Raw genomic sequence first — 22,748 nt, forward strand, 5'->3', positions numbered from 1 at the left:
TTCAGAATGATATATTTAATATGTTAAATTCAAAGTTTAAAAAGGACAGATAATTCCCATTTCATTTAAAATACAAAATTTAAACTGCAACCTAGTAGTTATTCAAACTGTTTCAACTGAGGTATGTTATGCTGATTACAAAAATTGCAATAATATTTTTAAATAAAATTTGTAATTCTAATTATCATTCGCTTTCTGTCAAGTACGGTAATTAGGGAAGTTGTCAATGTCAATCCTATTATTCTTCTTGATAATGAAATTATTTAAACATCAACCAAACATGAATGTTCTATTTTTACTTGGAGTACAGTATTAATGTAGAGAGCATAATTACTGTTAAAATCATCATAGTATTTAATAAGTGGATCTCATCAACCAAAATTATCTACCTAAATACCTGAATACAGATGTTCATGATTAAAAGTTTAGAGAGAGATGTATGGACATCTTAAGGTAACCTAAAAGTTTCTAGTTAGCTCTTAAGGTACTGAATAGCTAGAAATGGCATAGGAATCCTTGAAGCAAATCTTCCAAAGAAGAAACACGTTCTAAGACTACTGATGACTTTAAGTGTCGCTTTAAATGAGACCATATATTGCATCAAAATGATTGGTAAAGGACTGTAACTGAAGGGACAAACCACACAAGTATCTTCAGGATTATACGCCTTGGTATTTTGTTACTTGTTACTTCTTACTTTGTTACTTGTTACTTTATATGCCCTGTTACTTTTTTAAGACTAACTGAAAACAGAAGACAGGCATCACCTCCTTTGCCATCACACTCCACATGAGGTATTGTGACAAAAGAATATTCTGAAATGGCTTTGGTCTCCCTCTCTCAGGGTGAAGCATGCAACTATTTCCACCTCTGTCGAAACAGCAAGGACCTTCCCAGGTGAAGAAGTTGAAAAGCACAAAAAAGTAATGCTTCTTTTCTGCTCTAACATCTGGTGATTTGCAGAGTACCATGTGTGTCACTGAAATACTACATTAAGCAGATTAATGAGGTCTACCATATATACATTACAAATGCAAGCGTGCACATATATGTAAATATACATTCTTACACGTGTGAATATTATGTATAACGGAAAAGAAAGAAAACAAAGAGCCACATGAAAATTCTGGCTTTTTCTACTTGGTAACTTAGCAATCCTGAAGTTGTATATTATAGAAATGCAGTTTGAAAAATGTCATGCATATTTGGGACTTTGATCCTTTGCTAATATCATTTTCAAGTATATTTGGTGTACACAGAGGAGTAATTTGGTCTTTATATGTGCACTGAATACACTACTTTGTTACCATCCACATTATTTTCAGTAAGTTCAATACCTTACAAACAATCTTTCCTCTTTTAATACTCTCTAAAGTATATTTAAGGATCATTCATTCTATACATTACAGTCACAAAAAAATCCGCTCTTATCTATTCTTGCAAAATGTACAAAGTTAAAAAGGAATGAGACAGAAAAATTAGAATAAGAAGAAATTACTTCTTATTCTTCTGAGCCTCTTACTTCTTACTTCTTCTGAGCCTCATGTATAGTCATGAATTTATTCATCATTTAGAATTATGGACGAATTCAGTAGGTGAGCAGTGCTGGCCTAAGAAATATCTAATTCTTAGAACAGATAAAAGGGAAAACAGGTTTGTAAATCACTTCAAAATCCATGAACAATAGTTTGAGTTTAGCTTTTTACCATTCTTCTCATACTAAAGGACTTCAACAAAGAATGAAAACACAATTTATTCAGAAAAATAATCCAAAACTTGGTTTGGAAGGAAAATGCTGTATTACATCTGGAGAAATGCTTATTAATAAACACATTAAGACAATTTCACCTAGTATGTTCTAATGATAAGCATAAGGTGAGAAATTCTACTGTTAGATCAATACACTCTTCCATGCATCTCTGTTGGCTTTTCTGCATGACAACATAAAAGCACACTATGTGTGGCATTCTGCTTTGGGTTTCTACAAATACTCATAGAGACACAAGTATGAAATAAAAAGGAAAAAAATAAGGGAATTTTAATCTTAAAACTTTCTTCCGTATTTTTTTTTCCCATTAAGTAAAACATTTAAAGAACTACAATTGAGACACTGTACACTACTTAAATTCCTAATGAATTTGCCTACATGGTAGCAGAACTCAAAAGGAGCAACCTCCTAGAAGTACTGTTACTTAAAGGAGACAGCTGCAGATGACAGGGTTCTTGAATACTTATGATGCTTTGAGGACCTGATTTAGACAGATGCCTGAGCACAATCTGCCCTTTTACAAAAACGGTGTATTGAGCTAACCTGAACAGTATGATTAGACAATGTCATTAGCACTTTCAACTGGTTTAACATTAAGCAACAAAACTGTTCTAAAATAGAAAATATTCACAGAGGTTTTTATTCAGAGAGGTTTCAGAAACCTCTCCTAAGAGTAGGTTCCTTACGAGGGCTTTTTGTTTTGTTTTGTTTTGTTTTGTTGTTGTTGTTGTTTTCACTGTTGTTTTGTTTTGTTTTTCCAGGTGTTTCCACGAAGGAGTCAGGTGTCTGACTCCATCCAAAAAGAATTAGAAAAAACTTTTTTTCGTTAATGTGTTACAACTTCTACAGCAAAAATTGACAATTAAGTACATAGTTCTCAAAAGAGCTATGAAAATCATTGAATCATTATGGTTGGAAAAGACCCTCAAGATCATCTGGTCCAACCATCACCCTACTACCAATGTCACCCACTAAGCCATGTCCCTAAGCACCACGTCCAACTTTTCCTGGAACACCCCCAGGGATGGTGATGCCATCACTTCCCTAGAAAACCTGCTCAAATACCTGACTACTCTTTCTGAGAAGAAATGTCTCCTAATTTCTAACTGAAGCTTCCCCTGGCACAACTTAGGGCCATTCCTTCTAGTCCTATCACTAGTTACCTGTGAGAAGAAGCCAACCCCAGCTCCCCATACCTTCCTTTCAGGTAGTTGTAGAGAGTAATAAGGTTTCCCCTGAGCCTCCTTTTCTTCAGACTAAACAACCCCAGTTCCCTCAGCTGCTCCTCCTAAGACTTGTGTTCCAGACACTTCACCTGCTTTGTAGCCCTTCTCTGGACACGTTCCAGGGCCTCAATGACTTTCTTGTAGTGATGGGCCCAAAACTGAACACACTGCTCAAGGTGCGGCCTCACCAGAACAGAGTACAGGGGAACAATCACCTACCTGGTCCTGCTGGCTACACAATATACATATATACAAAAAAAATTAACTTACCTACTGCATCACTGTTTAAGAATCACATCTAATTCTCTTTATCTGTCCTCATTTAGTTGTCACTTCAGCTCTAGATGTCTGCAGGAATGCGAGAATCTTTCAGAGGACATGACTTGTACCCCAGCACTGGTGATTGGTTGGGAAAGCATTGATTTGGAAAGCTGAAGGTTCACAGAAAGACCTTTAAGGAAATAGAAAGTATAATAAAAATATTAACATTTATGTAGAGGAAATTATATTTTATTTGCCTTAGTATGACTGTTTTACTGTTGCACACACATTCCTTCCTGTGTTTCACCCACTAACCATTTAAAGTCTATGAGCACAAGCAGACACTTTGAGATCAAAATGTTTTTGCTTGCAACTGGTAAAATTGTTCCTCTAAACCAAAACTAAATCTCATTCTTCCTCGATGTGTATGTAAGTTATAACCTTTCCTCTTGTCAATTAAAAATCTCTAAGCAAACTGCAATTGCAATTTATTACCTTTCTTATTAAAGAACGACATGCCTTGGTATTAATGTTTCAGCATGATCTAGAAAGAAAGACTAACTTTCTGTACATTTGGTTGGAATGTCTCTAAACTGAAGGAAATGCAACAGGAACCGACAAACATTTTTCCCCACAACATGTAGCTGCACAAACCTTGGCCATGTCAGGTTACAGGTCAGAACTCTTACCATTACTAAAGAGAAGGATTTCTTTGCATATCTCACTGAGCAACACCAATAAATTATCACATGCACCAAAGAGTACCTGTCACACTTGCTTACAGCACTGGTACCAGAAGGATATCCCAATAAACTAATGACAAGATTCCAGTTTAGAAACACAGCAATGACTGTTTTGTTTTATATGTATACTGTGAAACAAAAAGTAAAACAATTATCATTTCATCTAGACATATTTCTGATGTTGATGTAATCCCAGAAACTGCAATTTAGTTTTCAGGAAAGATTGTCTTCGGTAACCTAGTGCATGTACAGTAGAATGTGGGGAAAAGCTGACCTTCTGAAGTTCAGCCATGACTCTTCTTAGCTCTCCCATGAAACAAAGTAGGGGAACATAGAACTTATGATCTTGTATGTTATTATGACTTGGAAAACTAACAATATTTTGTCAATAGTTGCTCAGTGAGGAAAACAGCTGCAGGAGGAAAAGGGCTTTAGTTCATCTTTCAGTTAATTAAATATCAAAATATGCATTTGTACTAAATTCCAACATGTCACGTGAAGTACAGAGTTTGTAAATTTTAAGGTGGCAAGTATTAGGTCCAGGATGTCCAATGACCTCGAAATATAAACAAAGGCAAATAAAATACATAAGAATAAAAGCGAAGTTCAACATTTTCTAAAGTAAATGAATGAGTCAATAAAACAATACATACCGCATATGGATTTTAGTTGCTTAGACTAAAATGGCAATATAATAAAAAATGTTATTCTTTCTTGTATTACTGAAGCTGATTGAATTAATATCCGAAAATCTTCCTTTGAAATCATGTTAATAAAGAATTACTTTACCATCGATTCAGATAAGAATTTATTTACTTATGAGTTTGTGAACTACAATAATAAAATTCTTCATCAAGTAAGACATTTATACTATCTAAAGGAAAGAACTACCATAAACATAAAACCAGCAACTCCTCCCCAAAATCCAAGGCATCACCAGTTTGCCAACTAGTCGATAGTCATAACGATTTTAGAAATACAATGATTCCAGCACTAATAATATCACCATTTCAATAGCTCATTTAGTGAAAATTGCTATGGTAAGATCTCCATGTCTGAGAATGTATTACTTTAATTTTAAAAAATATATTCAACATTATTTCAATACTATGGGAAAACTGTTTCTTCAAAAAGGTTCAGATGTACTTTCATATTTATGGATATATCAAAAAAATATTTAAAAAGGAATGCGTGTATTTGGAGGAAAAAAAAAAAAGCAAGATTAGACTCATTTTTCAGTTTCTTGAAACTGAATTCAACTGCTATCACTGGCTTGATTTCAGAAGTGCCCTCAAACAAGGAGTCCAGTTTAAAAGGTTGCCATCTTGAAGGCAAAAGAAGATAATGACTCAACAGACTATGAGTGCTTAAAGTGCCTCCTCTTCAGATACCAATTAGGCATACTGTTTCCGTATATTTCAGGCAAAAAATGCATCAGTGAAAGCAATACTTTTGAAAAAATGTATCTGAAATAATTAAAAAGGAGTACAAATAGAACCTGCACTTACTAAAACAAACAAACAAACAAAAAAAAAACAGTTGCTACCCACACTAAATGCACTACTAAAAAATAAATAAATAAATACATAAATAAATAAAAGAGGGAAAAAGAGCAAGAGAGAACTACAGCTAAAAAAACGGCCCCAAACACAATAACTACTCAAATGTCTAGATGTTGGTATGTCACTGGTTATAGTATGTATAGTATGTATAGTCCCACTAATCTTTAAATTATTTTTGGATAGCTAAGTCTGGTAGCCAGTTTCAAGAGCAACAACAAATAGGACCTGCTGAAGTATTAATTAAAAGACACTAATCACTAAAAATAAGAACAAAATAAGAGAAGTAAAGTTATCGATGTACTTTTCTAAGGGGAGAAAACAGCTGACCCCAACTGATCAAAGGGATATTCCATAGCTCAGCATTAAAAGTTGGTAGAAAGGAGGAGGGAGGTTTGAGGGATATTTAGAGTTATGGCATTTGTCTTCCCAAGTAACTGTTACATGTGATGAAGCCCTGCTTTACTTGAAATAGCTAAACATCTGCCTGCTGATGGAAAGTAGGGAATGAATTCTTTATTTTACTTTGCTTGCATGTGCAGATTTTCCTTCACCTGTCAAATTGCTTTTATCTCAGCCCACGAGTTTTCTCACTTTTATCCCTCTGATTCTCTTCCCCATCCCACTGGGGAAGAGAGAGCGAGCAGCTGTGAGGTACTTAGCTGCCTACCAGGGTTAAACCACAACAGTATGTTAAATGTAAAGAGTATTTTTCAGAATGACTGAAAACATTAGTGTTATTAAGTAGGAGGTATATAAACAAACCATCAGTGTAACAGTTATTTTTCACATTGAGAGGAAGTTCTTCCTATACAAATGTCATTTCTTTGTTTTTAACTGCAATTTTGTTGCCAAAAAAAAAAAAAAATCTTTATGAAAGCCTACTGGATGGCATGGTTTTGTTGATATAATTTTAGAAATCATTTAATTACATTTTGTATTTCTTGTGAATTTATGTCCTATGAGTTGTTTTCATTAACCCCAGGATAAATTTTTTTCAGTACTTGGGTTTCACACTTTTGCTTCAGAAATTTTCAGATCCTGCTCTTGTGTTAGACTTCTCTGTTCCATCTTTACACACACACACAAAAAAAAAATGGCATGCTGAATCTTTGTTATATATTAAACACTTATAATACAGACAAACATTTGGGTTTCTCTGTGTTAGACTTGTACTAAAAGTATTACGGACTACTACCACTTTGTTATAAAAATTGCCAGGAATAAAATTCTCAGTGATCACTCATTGCCCTGCTCTCATTACTACACAGTCTTCAATGGAATCAATTTCCTTATAAGAAAACTTGGTCCAAAACAATAATAAATAAAAAAAATAATAATAGGGAGGAGATTCTAAAAATGGGGGACAATGTATTTTGGGGGGGCAAAACTAACATTAATAATTAAACACCTACAGTTTTAACAACAGAATATCTCTAATACTATATCAATTTCTTGGCTTTATAGCTAGATTCAAAACTAAATTTTAAATGTTTCCTCTGCTGTTACCATAAACTATTTTCACCTCATTTTTGCTTACTGGAATAATCAGCACCGAGAAAAGCCATTAGTTTGCAAGTTCTGGCAGCTAAACACAGCTTAAGCAGCTTAGCCTCCTATAGCCACAATGAAAACGCAGCTCCTTCAGGGCAAGCTAGTTTAGCCTCGTGTTCTCCAGAGGGTAAATCAGAGTACTGCTCTCTCTCCGTTGACTCTCTGAAGTAGCCTACAAGACTACAATCCTGAGTTAGATACCAGTTAGATGTTTAAATAGAGATGACATGAACTGCTCTCTTGCATCCCCAAAAGTGCTTAAATTAATTCTTGTGAGAGAACACAGACAAAAAATAAGGACTTCATCTCTAGTACCTTCTTTAACACTCCCAAGAACAAGATAAAAAGGAGCAGTGAGTGTCTTATGGAAGAAAAGAGCTGGAAGACTTTTTGGGTCGGCACAGTTCAGAGAGCAGTTTGTGCTTGGAATTATGACTCTCCTTCTATAGGTTAATCTTTTTAGTGTGTGTTTACTACATATGCAAAGCTCCTTTTTCTCCCCTGTCGCCCCTTTTTTTCTTTTGCTTCTTTTTTTACAAATAATGAACGTTTGAGCATTTAAGAACCTTAATTTTCCCAAACACTATAAATGAAAAGAATCTGCATAATACAGACATATGAGAAGGTTCAACTTATTTACAGCCTCCCCCTTCGTTGTCTTGTTTGTTTACTCACTGCTTTTGTATATTGCTAGTATAATGAATAGTTGAAGCAAAGTATGACTCAGAAAGCAGCAAAAGATTTTGTAAAAAAAAATCTCAGGAATATTGTTATTTTTACAAGACTTATTCAATATTTGAATTTGAAGAACTTGCAATGAACCCCAGGAAAAAAAAAGGGGGGGGGGGGGGGGGGGGGAGGGGAAGTTGGATCTTGCTAAGCAAGGCACAGCCTTATATATAACTTATAACTTATTCCAAGTTATACTTCATATGATGTGTCTTAAGCCATATTTGTTTCTCATTCATCTATCACACGACTGTACTCCTGGAACCAAATTATTTCCAACAGCTGTCTGTATTTTAGACATCTTTGTGTTCAAATGACCTTTCTCAGCTACTTTACATCAGTCAGTCCTACAGCATAGTGAGCCTAGCAGTTGTTCAAGTGCAGTGTGCTGGTAAAACACAGTAATTTTGTGCCATGCACTGCGATTTTCAACTAGTGCCTGTGGGAGACGTTGTTACATCAAATACAACTATGGCACCCTAGACAACATTATTGCTAATCAGGTGAGAGATCTGTGGAAGAAAACAACCTTCTGTAATCTTGTGTGAACCCTTAACAGTTTTTATTGCTTACTCGAAGAGGTGATGATCTGTTATGGCTTCTGAACTTGCACCAGCTTAAATTGTAAAGGAAAAGGTGTGAACACTGAGATGGGTAAACAGTCTAGCTTATCCAGAACACTGTATGCCTCTTTGCTGAACTAGCAGATGCATGGATACTGGAAGGTATTCCAGCTTGGTCTGCAAGTCTGTCTGGCCTTCACAATGGACTCCAGAGAAATCAATCCTTCCTTTAGAAACAAATCAAAACCTTATATCTCAAAACGAATTTGGGGGTATTACCCATTTGTTAACCCTTTCAAAGGAGGTTAGCAAATTGTAGCAGAAAATGGCTCCAGTCCTCAGGCAATGATCAAAGTAATGTTTAGTAGATGGACAAACACTATGTTACAGCTACCATAGATCAGAAATAGTCACCCTGGTCACAAGCAAGACTTTTGCTTAAGGCTGTGCCTAAATTCACAGCCCATGTCTCCAACATAAAATTAATTTTAGAGTAATGGCCCTTGAAATAATGGTGACTGAAATGGGAAGTTAAGTATGACTTTGGCATGCTTCACAATTCCATATTTTTGTTTTGAAAAAACTGTAATCACAGTCAAAGAGTGAACAGCATGATGGACAGAATTATCTTCTCTTCTTGAAAACCAACTTGGGAACTTTGAAGTTTTTTTGGATGTCAACAACGTGCAGTATCAGATTTTTGAAATGAAAGTTCTGATCCCAATTCTGACCTTCTGAAAAAGGAAAAAATATTTAAAATTAATTGTCCTTGCAAATCACACCAAGGAATTTAAAAATAAAAAAATAAATAAATACGCTCTCTGTATGTTCTCTTCAAACATACAGGATGACACCAGAATTTAGGGAACCATAAACAGACTGATAATACATCAAATAATTTCATGGGTAGTTTTTACCCATGGCAGCCAGCATTTAATATTCATCATCTGAAGTTTGACGCTTTATGGCTGTTGTTGAGTTGGCGTGGGTTGTTTTTGTTTTGTTTGTTTGTTTATTTTTATTTTTAATATTTGCCTGTTACTTTAGAGTCCCAGTTATGGGTAGAGGTCTCAAACAGCTTTACGAACTACAGATTTTTTGTGTGTGAATGAGAGTTGGGGAGGTTTTGCTCACATGCTATTGTAACAGACATAGTGTTTCTGAAATGACAACAGTTTAAATTACTGTTTTGCTCAGTAGACTGGATAGGTTCCCTAGACGTTTTCTTCAAAATTACACTGATCAGCCATTAAATAAGGGAAAGCATTATCAAACATCAAGTTACTTTTATAGTTAATCTAGATATCACATAGAAAAACCTGAAATATTGCTTCACTTTGACCATTTGAAGAAGAGAAGCAAGCCTACCTGTGCTCTTGGTGGCTGTTTTGGTACTTCAGGGCTTTTGCACAATGTATCCACAATCTTTGCTATACTATTCCCTTCCCATCTCTATCATTTGCTACATTTCTCTTTCCCCTGAACTGTGTCTAGTGCTACTTAGAGATAAATGGATAGCAAATGAAGTGTATTTTAAACCTCTGGCATGCAAAGGAAACTCTTGCACTACGATGCAAAGTAGACTCACTGTCCAAACAGTCACCTTTTGTCAACAAGTGATGCACAGTTCAACTCTTTTGTGCATGATCCTTCTGATCTTTGTCACGCTAGATTAATAACCAAATTCCCACAGACTTCCCTCCAGAGTAACTATTTACCTATACTTGAGAAATAGCCATTTTAATTCTTAAGGTACATAGAATTTTATCAATGGTACCTTAAAAATTAAGAATGTTATATGCAATGTGTGTTCTAATTCGTTCTGTTCACATATTGAGTTTCAAGCAGTGAAATTTCTTCCAATATTTACATCCTTTATTATAGTGTACAATTATCAAATATTCATAATTTGAAATATTAGAAACTAACTTGATTTAATGATTTATAGCTGCATAAGCATTTCTAGAAAACACGGTTGCTTAATTACCATTGAAAACATGATCATTACTTATTATTGTGCAAAGATATTGCAGTGGATTATAAATAAAATTATAGATGCTGATTTAAGCAGAGAATTTTATCTTTTCCTTTTCCATCACTGCCATCAGGATAAAGATTAGAAAATCTGTTAATACATGAGGGATTCAAACTCCCAGCTAGCCAACATGTGAATCATCATTTCCAAGCTCCACTGAGATGAAAATTGATATACAAAAAAACGCTCTAAAAGAACAGAGGTTTCAATTCTACAAATACAACTTTGGACTTTTTTCCTAACCTTTAGTTTCTCTCTGACCTTCTCTTTGCTGTGCTTCACTGGTCTTCCTCCCTCCGGTCTTCTCCATCCTTTTTCCCCATAGTCTGACATCCTTTTATGTAATCTTTTATTTCCCTCTCTTTCTTTTCTTTTGTCCTCTAGGGACAGGGCCCAAGAGCCGTGGAGAATGCCTTGCAACCCTCGAGTGTTCCCATTGCTTTTAGGCAAGGATGAAGAAAGGCAAGCCACAAGCGTGAGGGTCAAAGCAGTCTCAAGCAGTTTCTAATGACTGTGACCCTTGAGCCTAGGGTAGGTGAGCCTTTGTTGCAGCTGCCCCCTGATTAGGGAGGCTCAAGCACCTCTTCAGCCAGTGCTCAGGAGAGGCCAATACAGGAGCCTGGTCCAGAGTACAGCCAACAGAAGCAGTCACGGATGCAACAGCCATTTACAAAGGAGGGTACCAAGAAGGGGGCCCAAAGCTGAATTTGGATCAATGTAGCAGTGTCAGATAGGGTGGTAACGTCCCATGGAGCCATTTTGCCAGCAGCTATCTAGGAGCTTCCTGGAATTCACTGATAACTTCCTTCTCCAATGATACATTGGATTTTGTCTGAAAGTGGATAGGGTTGGATTTGGTCAATAAAATGTGAAGGTGAGGCTTTTGTGAATTCATGCTTGGTATGTCAAGTATTGCCTGATCTGAAACTGTAATAACTTGAAGAAACACAAAGCCTTTTTTTTTTTTCATATTATTTTCTTTAAAGGAACCCTTTAATTTCTACGTAAAAGAGATTTCCACAGACTTGAAAAGAAGGAAAATCAGTTCCTGACAGGTGACAAACACTGCAACAAGTTGGAAAAAAAAAAATCAAAGAGAAAACTTTTACTAGCTACCTTTCTCTCTTTGGAAGTTATGAATATGCTAAGTAGCAGCACATGAAATAGAAGCAAATTAAAAAATATGCTAATATATTGTATGCCTTTTATGATATGGCAGGAAGTATGCAACTTGGATAAATCAAACTACACAACATAATTAAAAACCAAATGTAGCGTTCTAAAGATGACTAATAGAAAATGATAAAGAGTTCATAAATAGGAAGTATTAAACACACTAATTAGTACATCATAAGCTGCAAGAGAGCCATGTATCTTAAAACTAAATGTCTGCTCCCCCTATTTAGGGGGAGGAAATAAACTAATCAACAGAAGCCTACATATGTTGAAAAACAACTTCTGTTCCTTTAATTGCTAATGAAATAGTTGAACTTAAAAGCCTGAGCAAATTAATAATAATCTTCTATTACCAAGTTAACTTTTGTCTTGGATAGTGTCCTGCTTTCAGAAGCTACTTTCAATTTCTCTCTTTAAATTACTACTTTATACAGGAGCTCATGCATCCTTAATTCAATTCAACCTTGCTGATCTTAAAGGAGTCCTCCCAAAGTCACAAAGTAGTTTTGGTTTATTGTGTGGGGGTTTTGTTTGTTTTGTTTTTCTCTTGATGAAGGTTTTCCACATCAGTTCAGAGAAGCATTTCCAGTTAAGTTTTTATTAGTGGTGAATCACTTCAGGAAAAAGAGGATTATTCTTAAAGACAAGGAGAACATGGGGCTACTGTAAATTGTCATAGGGGTGTTGCTGTTTTAGACTTCAAAATGAAAAAAAAAATATATATATATATATATATCAAGTTTGTTGATTTAAGCATTTGTTCTGCTTTTTTTTTTTCCACTTGCAGAAAATTAAAACAGGAGCAGAAGAAAGCATCTGTAAAACATTAAAGCACTTTAATCTACAGTGGAAAGTCAAAACCAGCAGAAAATATTCCTGAATGAAAATGAGTCAGAAATAACTAAACAAACCAAAAAAAAAAAAAGAAAAACCTACAAAATACCAAAGTAAGAAGCTGAAAACAAAACAAAACAACTACCTAAAGAGAAGTGTGTGTGTCATCAAATTTCATTGCTCACTCTCCTCAAGTGGGATGGGGGAGAGAATCAGAAAGGGAAAAGTGTGAGAACTCATGGGTTGAGATAAAGACAGCTTATCAGGTAAAGCAAAAGCCCCACACACACAAGCAAAGCAAAACAAGGAATCCTTTCGCTGCTTCCCATTGGCACACAGGCGTTCAGCCACTTCCAGCAAAGCAGGGCTCATCACACGTAATGGTTTCCTGGGAAGGCAAATGCCATCAATCGAATGTCCCCCTCTTCATCCTTTAATCCAGCTTTTATTGCTAAGCAGGACGCCAAGTGGTGTGGGACATCCCTTTGGCCAGGTGGGGTCAGCTGTCCTGGCTCTGTCCCCTCCCAGCTCCTGCCGCACCCCCAGCTGGCAGGGCAGCAGGAGAAGCCGGAAAGGCCTTGGCTCTGTGCAAACACTGCTCTGGAACAACTGAAACATCAGTGTGTCATCACAACCATTTTCATCAAAAATCCAAAGCGCAGCATTGTGTGAGCCTCTATGAAAAATAATAATGATAATAATAACTGTCCCAACAAATACTGTAACAGTTCTGGAACTTGTTCTCCTTCTGCATTGTTATGAAAACAAGACACACACAGATCCACATACAGCTCACAAAATAAACGTGCACTATGCACACACAGTGCCTATGGAATTGCTTCTGGAAAGCCAAGAGCTTGGTTAGAAATGCAGCTACACCCAGGCTCGAGTCTAAAATTAAGACTTGGAGTCCAAGCAGGTTCTGCTAACCTGTGCATCAGCAGCATTTTCTTACTACATTCAAGAACCTTATAAATTGAGCAATGAAAAATCACCATAAAAATATACGGTACCAAGAACTGAAAGATTCAATACAGAACATATTGAAACACAAGAAGGAGGGATCCCAAATTAATCCTGATCAAGTTGGTTTAAAATTGACAATTTAAATAGGGTCTTTAATATGATCATATTTCCTGTTTATATATTTAATATTTCTTTTTATGGGATGCTACTTGCAATTATTTAAAGAAAACACAGGGAGCTGAATATGTTGCTGAACAATTGTGCAATAAAACACAAATTGTAAGTATTTTGCTTAGTCTTAGATTAAGTCTTTCTGACAATCCCTTTGGAGGCAGGAAAAACATTTCTGTAAATTCATTTAAGCCTCCTAGAAGCTTTCTGCTTTATTCAAAGCATATATTAAAGCCTTAAAATTTGCAAGGTAAATTTAAATTTATGTGGGGGTTTTTTGAACTGTTGGGATTTTTCAAAGATATATTACCTTTATATAAAAAGCAAGAGAGAGAATAAAAGCCCTGGCAAATAAAATACACAAGTAAACTGTTACTCTGTTGTGATATTATTGTTATTATGGAGTAGTAAGTAGAAGTTCTGTAATGAAAAGAACAAGTATTTCCTTGATAAGGCACTAGTGTGCTGTTTCAAGAGTAAGGGCAGTTGCACTCAGATAACAATTTTAGAAGCTCTCAAGCACATTTGTCTATAAAATACTTACCAAAAAGGAGCTGTACAACTATGTTCATCATTAACACAAAAAAAAAAAATAATCCACCTTTCTTGTGAATATCAGAGAAGGTGCTGATGGCTATTACCCTGTCAGTTATCACAGAAATGAAGTGCTTGTTCAATGTGAAGCTCTATTTTTCACCCCTTCAACATGATTGCAAAATTCAAATGCAGTTTGGAGAGTGCAAGAAGGTCTGTCTGCCTTCCTTTCTGCCACCACAATAATGACACAATTTAATTAGTGAAAATAAGTCACATACCAAATTAAAGCAATTGAAATAGTCCATTCTGGAAATAAAAAACACTGTCTGACTATAAAACCATTGTCCAAGTGTCAAACACTGACCATTTGTGCAACACCACATTGTTCCTTTAGGAAACCTGAGCATTATGCTTTTTTGTTGTTTGTTTTAAAACCTGGTTGTTATCACTGAGACAACTGCAGGCTACACATAAAAAAGCCCATTGCTTTACCCACCAGACTGAGATAACGCAGCACATGTGAACCTGAATCATAAAAATAAATATGAAAGTAAAACAGTGTCACAAAGGGAACACCTGAGAGCTTGGGTTGCAACACCATGACTTACTCAGACTTTAAATGTTTTCATTAGAACACATTCCTTTGCTGTTTAACTCAGCAGCTTGCTTGGGCAGCTGTGCTTGTTCAAACCTTAGAAGACAAGGTTCTGTTTTGTAACTTCCACGGAGCAGGTGGGCAGCCAGAAGGCACATGAGCCTCAACTACTGCCAATTAATCACCACATGTGTTCAGGTTAACATAATAGATTTAGCTACTGGTTCAGCAGCAAGTAAATCCCCTTCGAGGTATCAGCTATGAACCAAAAGAAAACCTTCACAAACTTAAAAAGCTACTTTACCATTCAACAAAATATTCTGGTTTTGTAGGAATTAAACACATAAATGAAAAGACATTTACCTGAAAATGAGAGTAAATACACCAGAGTGTTAATATCGTGATACCGAATATTTAACATTTATGCGTGAGTCTTCGTCAAGAACATACATAGTTCCCAGTTTTGTAAGAAATAAAAAGCATCATCCCTGCTTAATCTGATGTTATCCCATGTTTAAGACTATGAAGACTATAAACACCTACAAGAAACACATCAGGACAGGAAAATTAAACCCTGAATTTCATGTAGGTTAAACCCTAGGCATTGGACCAACTTTATTATGAAAAAAGTATTTATGAATGAAAATGACCTGTGTTAAAACACAGGGGAAGGGAATGGACAGCCTGCCCCAAAAAAAGATTCTGCTAGCCAATGCCTGACAAAAATCACTTTAAAATACTACTGATTATCCCAGGTGTTTGTCTCCTCACAGAGCTCTCACAGAATAGTGCATGCCATCTACCTACTTTTGTTCTTTAAAGATAACATAATTAAATCAGGTATTGATTGCCTGCCTGCCAAGGTTGATTCATTTCTAATTAATACTGCTACAACAGTTAAGAATGAAAATGAAAAATAAAATAAAAAAGTCTGGGCAGTATTCAGACATTTATGTGGATAGTAGCTTTTAAGAAATCAGAAGTGGTCTTTAAAAGGCTGAAGGCAAGGCAGGAATAACTGTTACTTACTATAGAAGTTATTGCATTTCTGGTTTAAGAAAAAAAAAAAAAAAACGAGGTGAAGGACATTCCATCACTATGATACCCTATCATTGATGTGTCCTCTCCAGGGAGGCAGCAGCAGTCCCTATTAATCTGCTGCTTATGGACATTCACACAATTACCCAAGATACATTGTAGAAACCTGTTATGTTTGATATGATGGTATTTCCATTAAAAACCCAAAGGAAACCCTGAACATGAATCTTGTCACTTAAAATCTTGTCAGGTAGGATCATTTTCCCCTGCAGTTTTCACGTGGAAATCTTTGGTTCCTGAGAATTAGAGCCATGGTGAAAGCCTTGCTAGAATACCTTTCCATTGCTGCTTTTTTTATCCCCAGTCTTCAGTTTAACTGCAATAAACTTTCTGATATTGAAGTGATCACATGAAAAGCTGTCACTTGAGTTTACTAGAACGTTGATTTCCAAAGTGCAACACAACAAGTATAACTCCATGCTTTTTCAGACAAAAGGTAAGGATTGCAGCGATAGCAGTCACCAAGAAACTAAGGATGAGTTAGTGTTTAGGGTGGTGCAAATACCATGCAATAAGTAACCAATTCTTTTCAAGCTTAAGTGAGAACTATGAATTTATCTGAAGCTAAAACATTTAACTGTGCCTCTTACAAAAATAACAGTCTCTTGCAAGACATTATGTGCTTTGTTTATGCCAGCACCACAGACTGTTCCTAGGAATTGCTGTAAATGCTCTGTGAACACCTTCAGCCAAGGAGGTCCCATGACTACGCTGCCCTGCCACTGCTGCATCCTCTCCAGGGAAGCACCGGGAGCTACTCGCAGCCCTGCAGACAGAGTATGTGTGAGTGAGTGGCTGCTCTCTGACCTTGCTTCCCACCTTCTGGAGCACTCAGCCTACACCTAGATTCACACAGGCAGAAAAATCAGGACTTGCACAAACAGGACAAAGTGACTCTACAAAGCCCCTGCCCACTGTAGCTCCCCACTTGCAGAGTGACAATGATAATCAAACTATTGCAGTGACAGTTCTCCACAAACAATAGGGCCAGCTGAGATTTTCAGGGCTGAAAGAAGCTACATGTATTTTCAGCATTTATTTTTGTATTAATATTGGCTATACATTCATAAACACAATTTTATTCAGAATCCTGAGTTAGAAAAGTCTATATAGAGCTTAAATAAACTGCAGTACTTTTACAGTACAAGTCAGGAGCTAGGCACAGATTTTGAAGCTTGCCTGCAAATCAACATTGTAGTAAGGTTTTCAAGAACACCTAAAAATGATTTTTATTTATTTTATTGGGAGATTGGAGATTCTCTGAAGTATTTTAACAGACCTTATCCTTTTTGCTAAATGTATAAAAAAGTGTGGATAAAACAGTGCACCTAGTTCTACCATACCCAATACCACAGGGAACTACTGATTTTGGGGTGTTGTAAAGCCTTAAGTTCAATTTCAGAGCACCTGAAAAAATAAAAAATAAAAAGTTTAAAAAATGGAGAGAGTAAACCCCTAAAAGCCCAAGCCATAAAATACTTCAGTTCTGTCTAAGAAGGCAGAAAAAGTAGGAATTCATTTTCCCCATAAAGTACTGATTTTATTTCTTTCTGCAATTGAAGTATATATTCACTTGAAAGGTAATGCTGAGAAGACAGTTAAGAAGTTTAAAAAAAAAATTAAGATGGCTAGTTATAAATCAGATACTCTTTTCCTGTGCAAAATTGTCTGGGGAGTTCTAAAAATTCCAAAGAAAAACAAGACAATGAATTTTTCATTACAAGAAAGTCTACTCCAAAATTTGCCTCCAAATGGGCACATCTACAATGTCCATTTAAGAAAGAGAGAAAAATGCTGAAGCAAGAATTAGCTTTCAGACATTCTGCAAACAAGTGGAAATTTTGGAATCCCTCAAAATCCAGTTCAAAAGGTCCCTGTATTCTCACCAGAAAAGTCAATGAAATTAGCCCAATTTGCAAAACATGCATAAGATTACTTTTCTTTGATGGTAGGTAAAAACATTGTTTTAGAAAACGTTCAAGTACTTTTTGACCAAATCAAAGTGTCTGCTGAAAGATTAATTCTTCCTTCAATTATTGTGACCACTGGCATGTGCTGTTCTAACAAAAAGCACCGGAAATAATAAGGACACAACATGTTTCAAACAATTTTGTTAATTTTGCAATCAGAGGCACAGTGAGACTAGCAAAAAACACCCCATACTGATTGAAAATTCTCGTCTTCAATCCACAGCACAAGGTTTCTTGGAGACCATCTGTTCTTTTCTCATAATTGAACCTTCTCTGGGTAACAATGAAATTCTTCTCAGGACAAGAACATGAAACATGCTTCAAAAGGACCAAGCAGCAAACTCATTCGCTGATGTTGCCTTTATTTCCCTTTCATATATATTATCACACTTCCTAGAAAAAGCTATGTCTAAGTACCCTGAAACCACAAAAATAATCCTTTTGAAAAGAAAACCATGTATATTACACAATATACAAGTTAGAATTAACAGGAAATATGTGCTGTAGAACATGTACATGCATTATTGGGTGGCTTCCTTCTTAAAAAACTATTCCGAGGAAGAATTAAGAGTACTGCTTCACAACCAGGACATGATCTGCATACAGCAGTTGATAATTGATCACTTGCAACATTACTTCAAGTTGGTTTCTTTATTTTTCCCTAAATCTGCTGCTAGAGAGCAAATATCTGAATTCTCTTGTATTTACATTTCAGATAGATATATTCTCTAAAGCACACAGCATGAATTCAACGTAAACTTTGTCATCCATCGTGTCCTGCCGCACATACATTCATCTGAAGACAGTGCAGTTCCTCATTCCTTCTGAATGACTGCATCACATGCATTTGATTAGGGAAAAAAGATCTTGCTTCTCAGTCTTGTGTAGACTTCGAATCCCACCCTCCCCCATATATCTGCAATTTCCCCAAAAAATTCAGCCTAACAGGTAAGTGGATTTAAATAGGCCTTTGGAGATACTACAGCATCATTAAAATAACACAATTCGACAGTCAGTGCAAGTCTATGGGAGCTGCACAACATGGCTTCACAGTGGATGAAGATTTTTCTTCAATGCAAGAACTGTGAAGTTAACAGAGGCAAGAAAAATGTGATTAGGAGATAGATTTCTTTGTACAGGTACTTGATTTCACAGCAGTTGGTCTCAGAGGTGCTGAGTAAAACTACACTTGAAATAATATAATCCCTAAAGATCCATACAGAAGTGCTAGGCAGAATGTCTTGAAAGAATGGAAATTGCAATCCTGTTAAATTTGTTTCTCATACACAGCGAGAACATTCTTGGAGCTTAAATCTTTATTACCTTGACAGGATGTGAGACATAGGGAGGTATTTGTTAAACCAGTGACATACTGTAAGGCTCCAGCTCAGATTTATGCCTTTGTCTAACCACCACTTAGAAAAAAAAAAAAAAGAAAAAAAAAAAAAGCAGGACTAAAGCTACTCTTACCTGATTTTCCTATAGTCTTAATTTTCATAATTTTTTTTTGCCGCCAGTGTGGACTCCGGCTTTCTACTATTTCAGTCTAAATACAATAAAAACATGTTCATTAGGGTAAAAACAATGCTTCCAATAAACAGCTCCCAAGGCCACTATTAAAGAGAGGGAACAAAATACAAGCAGTGCAAGGAAAAAGAAACATTGTTTCTATAAAACTGAGTTACTTCAAAACAAGATTCTTCACAGATTAGCAAGACAATGCCATTTAAAGGATAAATTTGATTCCATTACAAGTGTGTGAGGGTTCCCCTTCTGTACAACTTCCTTGGAGTTCAAGGGGGCTGAGTATTGGTATAAGAACAGATATGCTGGAAAGATACTGCAATAGTGTTCCAGGGGAACTGGAGGGTCTCTTAAAAGGACTGACACAGAGTCAATCATAAAGCAGTGCAAGCTCAGCCAGCGCTGAAAACACAACACACTGCTTTTACTTAACAGGATGCACGTTTTGAGAAAGCCTATGGAACTCCCAAGTTAGTTTCTGTTTCTATTTTTGGCTCTCCAGAGCATGTGAACAGTTAATTTGATATCTGTAGTTCTGATACTCTTTTGAGAGGAAGAAAAAAAAAAAGTTAAATTTTACACATCTCTGGAAAGCAGTTTAAGATAAGCAAATCAAAAGCATTACTACAAAATCTAAATATTCATTTTGAAAAGATATTTTTAGATTATGTTTGGAGAACTTTCAGAGAAAGAGAAGGTTTTCAATTGTGCTACTGCATTTAATGATTTTTTCCAGCATACACGACTATGAAACACTTATGCCATTTTGAGCTAGCTATTTGCTGTGCCAGCCTCATACTGGTTGAAGGTTCTCTCTAGAAATATAAACAAAAATAATCTGAGCTAATAATTAGCTTCATTAGTAATACCTTAATTTTGTCTCTTTGAAGGGAATCTAGATTATCCCAAAGACTTCAGAGAGTCTTCAGCTGATGAAAATCAGAACTGGAGTGAATGGAAAATTAACACCAGCCTACCTGCTGAGATAGGCTGGTGTGATTCTGCTGGTAATTTCTGGACAACCTATTCAGAGGCTAAGGTCTCATTAATGTATTAAACTGTCATATAAGATACAATATATTTAAAAGGTGAAAAGTAGAGGGTACATCAAATTGAAGGTTGGTATACTGCAAAAAAGAAAGGCACCTTGTATTTCTAATATTATACCGTTCCATAGCAATTCGATGTTTCAAATCCTAGTGATTCTGCAGAGACACTCATTTAACTTGAATGATAAGGGCCTGTTCTTTTGAAGAAGTCTTGGTCTTTTACAGACTTTGCAATATTTGGCCAAAAAATAAAAATAAAAATTAGGAAGTAGAGATTAGAAGCAGAAACCTATGTAGGTCATTGGAAGTTTTTAAAAAGAACACAGTTAAAAGTGACCTCACAGTCATTCTCTACTAACTAGGAAATAAATATTTCTGATAAAGTATTCTCAGAAAAAGGTTCAGAGAATTATGGCTCAAGATACTATTAGGTCTTTCACAAGCTTATTGGAGAAATTCACTAGGAAATTCACTAAAGAAATTCACTAATACTTCACAAGGTATTTGCTTACTTAACTAGATAAAAACAATATTCAAGGTTTCATTACTTTATTTTATTATTTTTTTTAGATGTTACCAAGTTTAGAAACCTGTATTGAGATAACAGAATCTATCACTAGATTTATATATAAACAAAACGTGAGTTTTCTGACTGTATGAAACCCAGAAAAATCAACTCACGTCAATTCCTGCCAACCTGGTAAGGTAATTAAGTGCTTAAGATTTTGTATTCAGAGACACTAATTTCTGAATATATATATTTTTTGACTGTTTGCACCACCATGCATTGCTCTGGGAGACAAATAGCTATGCAAAAACCACCAATTCTTGGGAACTACCACACCTGAGAATTATTTTATTTACAACCTAAATAAGAATTTAACACCTTGCAGAAGGATTCAGGGCTCCTCTAGTGCCTAACAACACAAAAAAAAAAAAAAAAAAAAAAAGCCAGAAATTTTAAATGGTTCCTTTAAGTGGTTCCAGGCCATTCTACAAGTATTGCTGGATAACTGCACTAGTCTGCTAAAACCAGGGAAAATCCTTTAATTGAATGAATTGAATGGAACTGAAGACACGATCCTGTAGAAAAACTTAGTTTCATCTATAAAGCCATCAATACTAGCTGGTCTTTCAGAAACAGAATCATCAACTAAGAGATTAAAGTCAAAGTTTATGGTAAGTGAAACCTCTGTGCAAATATATCTGGGTTCTCTGATGGGGTTTCATAGGGAAGGAGGTGGCCTAAGAGCAGCTTTGCCAATTTAACCACATTCAGCAATGTCCTTTCCAGGCAGCTTTCCACCGTGTGTTTTAGCCTCCAGGGCAATCTGCTCAGAAGCATCAAGAAACTGGCATTTCTGATAGCACTAGCACTTCGTTTGAAGAGCTTTTATTATTATTATTTCATGAGGATGATTACAATCAATAGAGATTCTGCCTTGCAAGGGCATTTATGTAGCAGTGGCAGTGTGTCCGTTGCCACCCACTCTGCCTTGCAGGATCCTTACTGAAAAGATAACACACTCTTTGCAAGGTGTGTGTGACATTTCTAAATGACAAACACAGAGAGTTTTTTTCTAATTAACATTTGTTAGTTCCTCCTCACTCACCCCTTCCTCCATACAGTGAGAAATCATCAAGGAGACATATGACAAACCACACAGGAAGCGACTGCCAAAACGTTTCAATGTGGATCTGTCAGTTCAGAGTGGAAAATCCTTTCCACATTCTCGTGTAGAAAAAATAGTGCACATAAATTAGAGTGCCCCAGTTTCTTTGCAGATGAAGCTCTTTTTAACCACCTTTTGTTTTCCAAATTAGATACTGTTTCTCTCACCAGCACAAAATCATAAACTCAAACGAGATTTTTCAAGTATTTAGTTCAGCAGTTAAATATAAGGATACCATGCACATTTGATACTACAAAATTATGTGGTTTCTTTTCACTCCCAGCTCTGCCACTTACACAGTGATTGCTGTCACTCTGTAATATAGGCAGCATATACTATAGGCATACAAATGAAATCTAACCAAAATCTGATCTGACTTGATTGTCGTTACGTTGCATGATACCATTAAAACACCAGTACCAAAAAGTGATCTGTGCATTAGCGGGATTAAGGCAAACCCTTAATTTTCCTTTAAAATCTTATAATGTTTTTTTCATTCTGATCAAACACTGTCCCAGCATGAAGCAGGGATGAGACCAGCAGTGAAAAGATGGCATCTACCTTGAAGAACTAATATGAGAAGTAAAATAATGCAAGAAGGCAATAAACAAATGCCTCGATTTCAGCTGAGATAGTTAATTCTCTTCATAGTTGATGGTATGGTGCTGTGTTTTGGAGTTAGGATGAGAATAATGTTGATAACACACCAATGTTTTG

General features: G+C 35.9%; 1 long non-coding RNA gene across 1 annotated transcript in view; it reads right to left on the minus strand.

Annotated features, from left to right (window-relative positions):
- The window catches only part of LOC136791398 (uncharacterized), a 315,666-nt gene that overhangs the window by 207,059 nt on the left and 85,859 nt on the right, over positions 1-22,748 (minus strand). Inside the window, exon 3 of the long non-coding RNA XR_010833355.1 lies at positions 3,265-3,445. This is a non-coding gene — a long non-coding RNA (uncharacterized lncRNA). The remainder of the gene's footprint in view (positions 1-3,264; positions 3,446-22,748) is intronic.

Source organism: Anser cygnoides, chromosome 8 (assembly GCF_040182565.1).
Source record: "Anser cygnoides isolate HZ-2024a breed goose chromosome 8, Taihu_goose_T2T_genome, whole genome shotgun sequence".
In the NCBI taxonomy this organism is placed as follows: domain Eukaryota; kingdom Metazoa; phylum Chordata; class Aves; order Anseriformes; family Anatidae; genus Anser; species Anser cygnoides.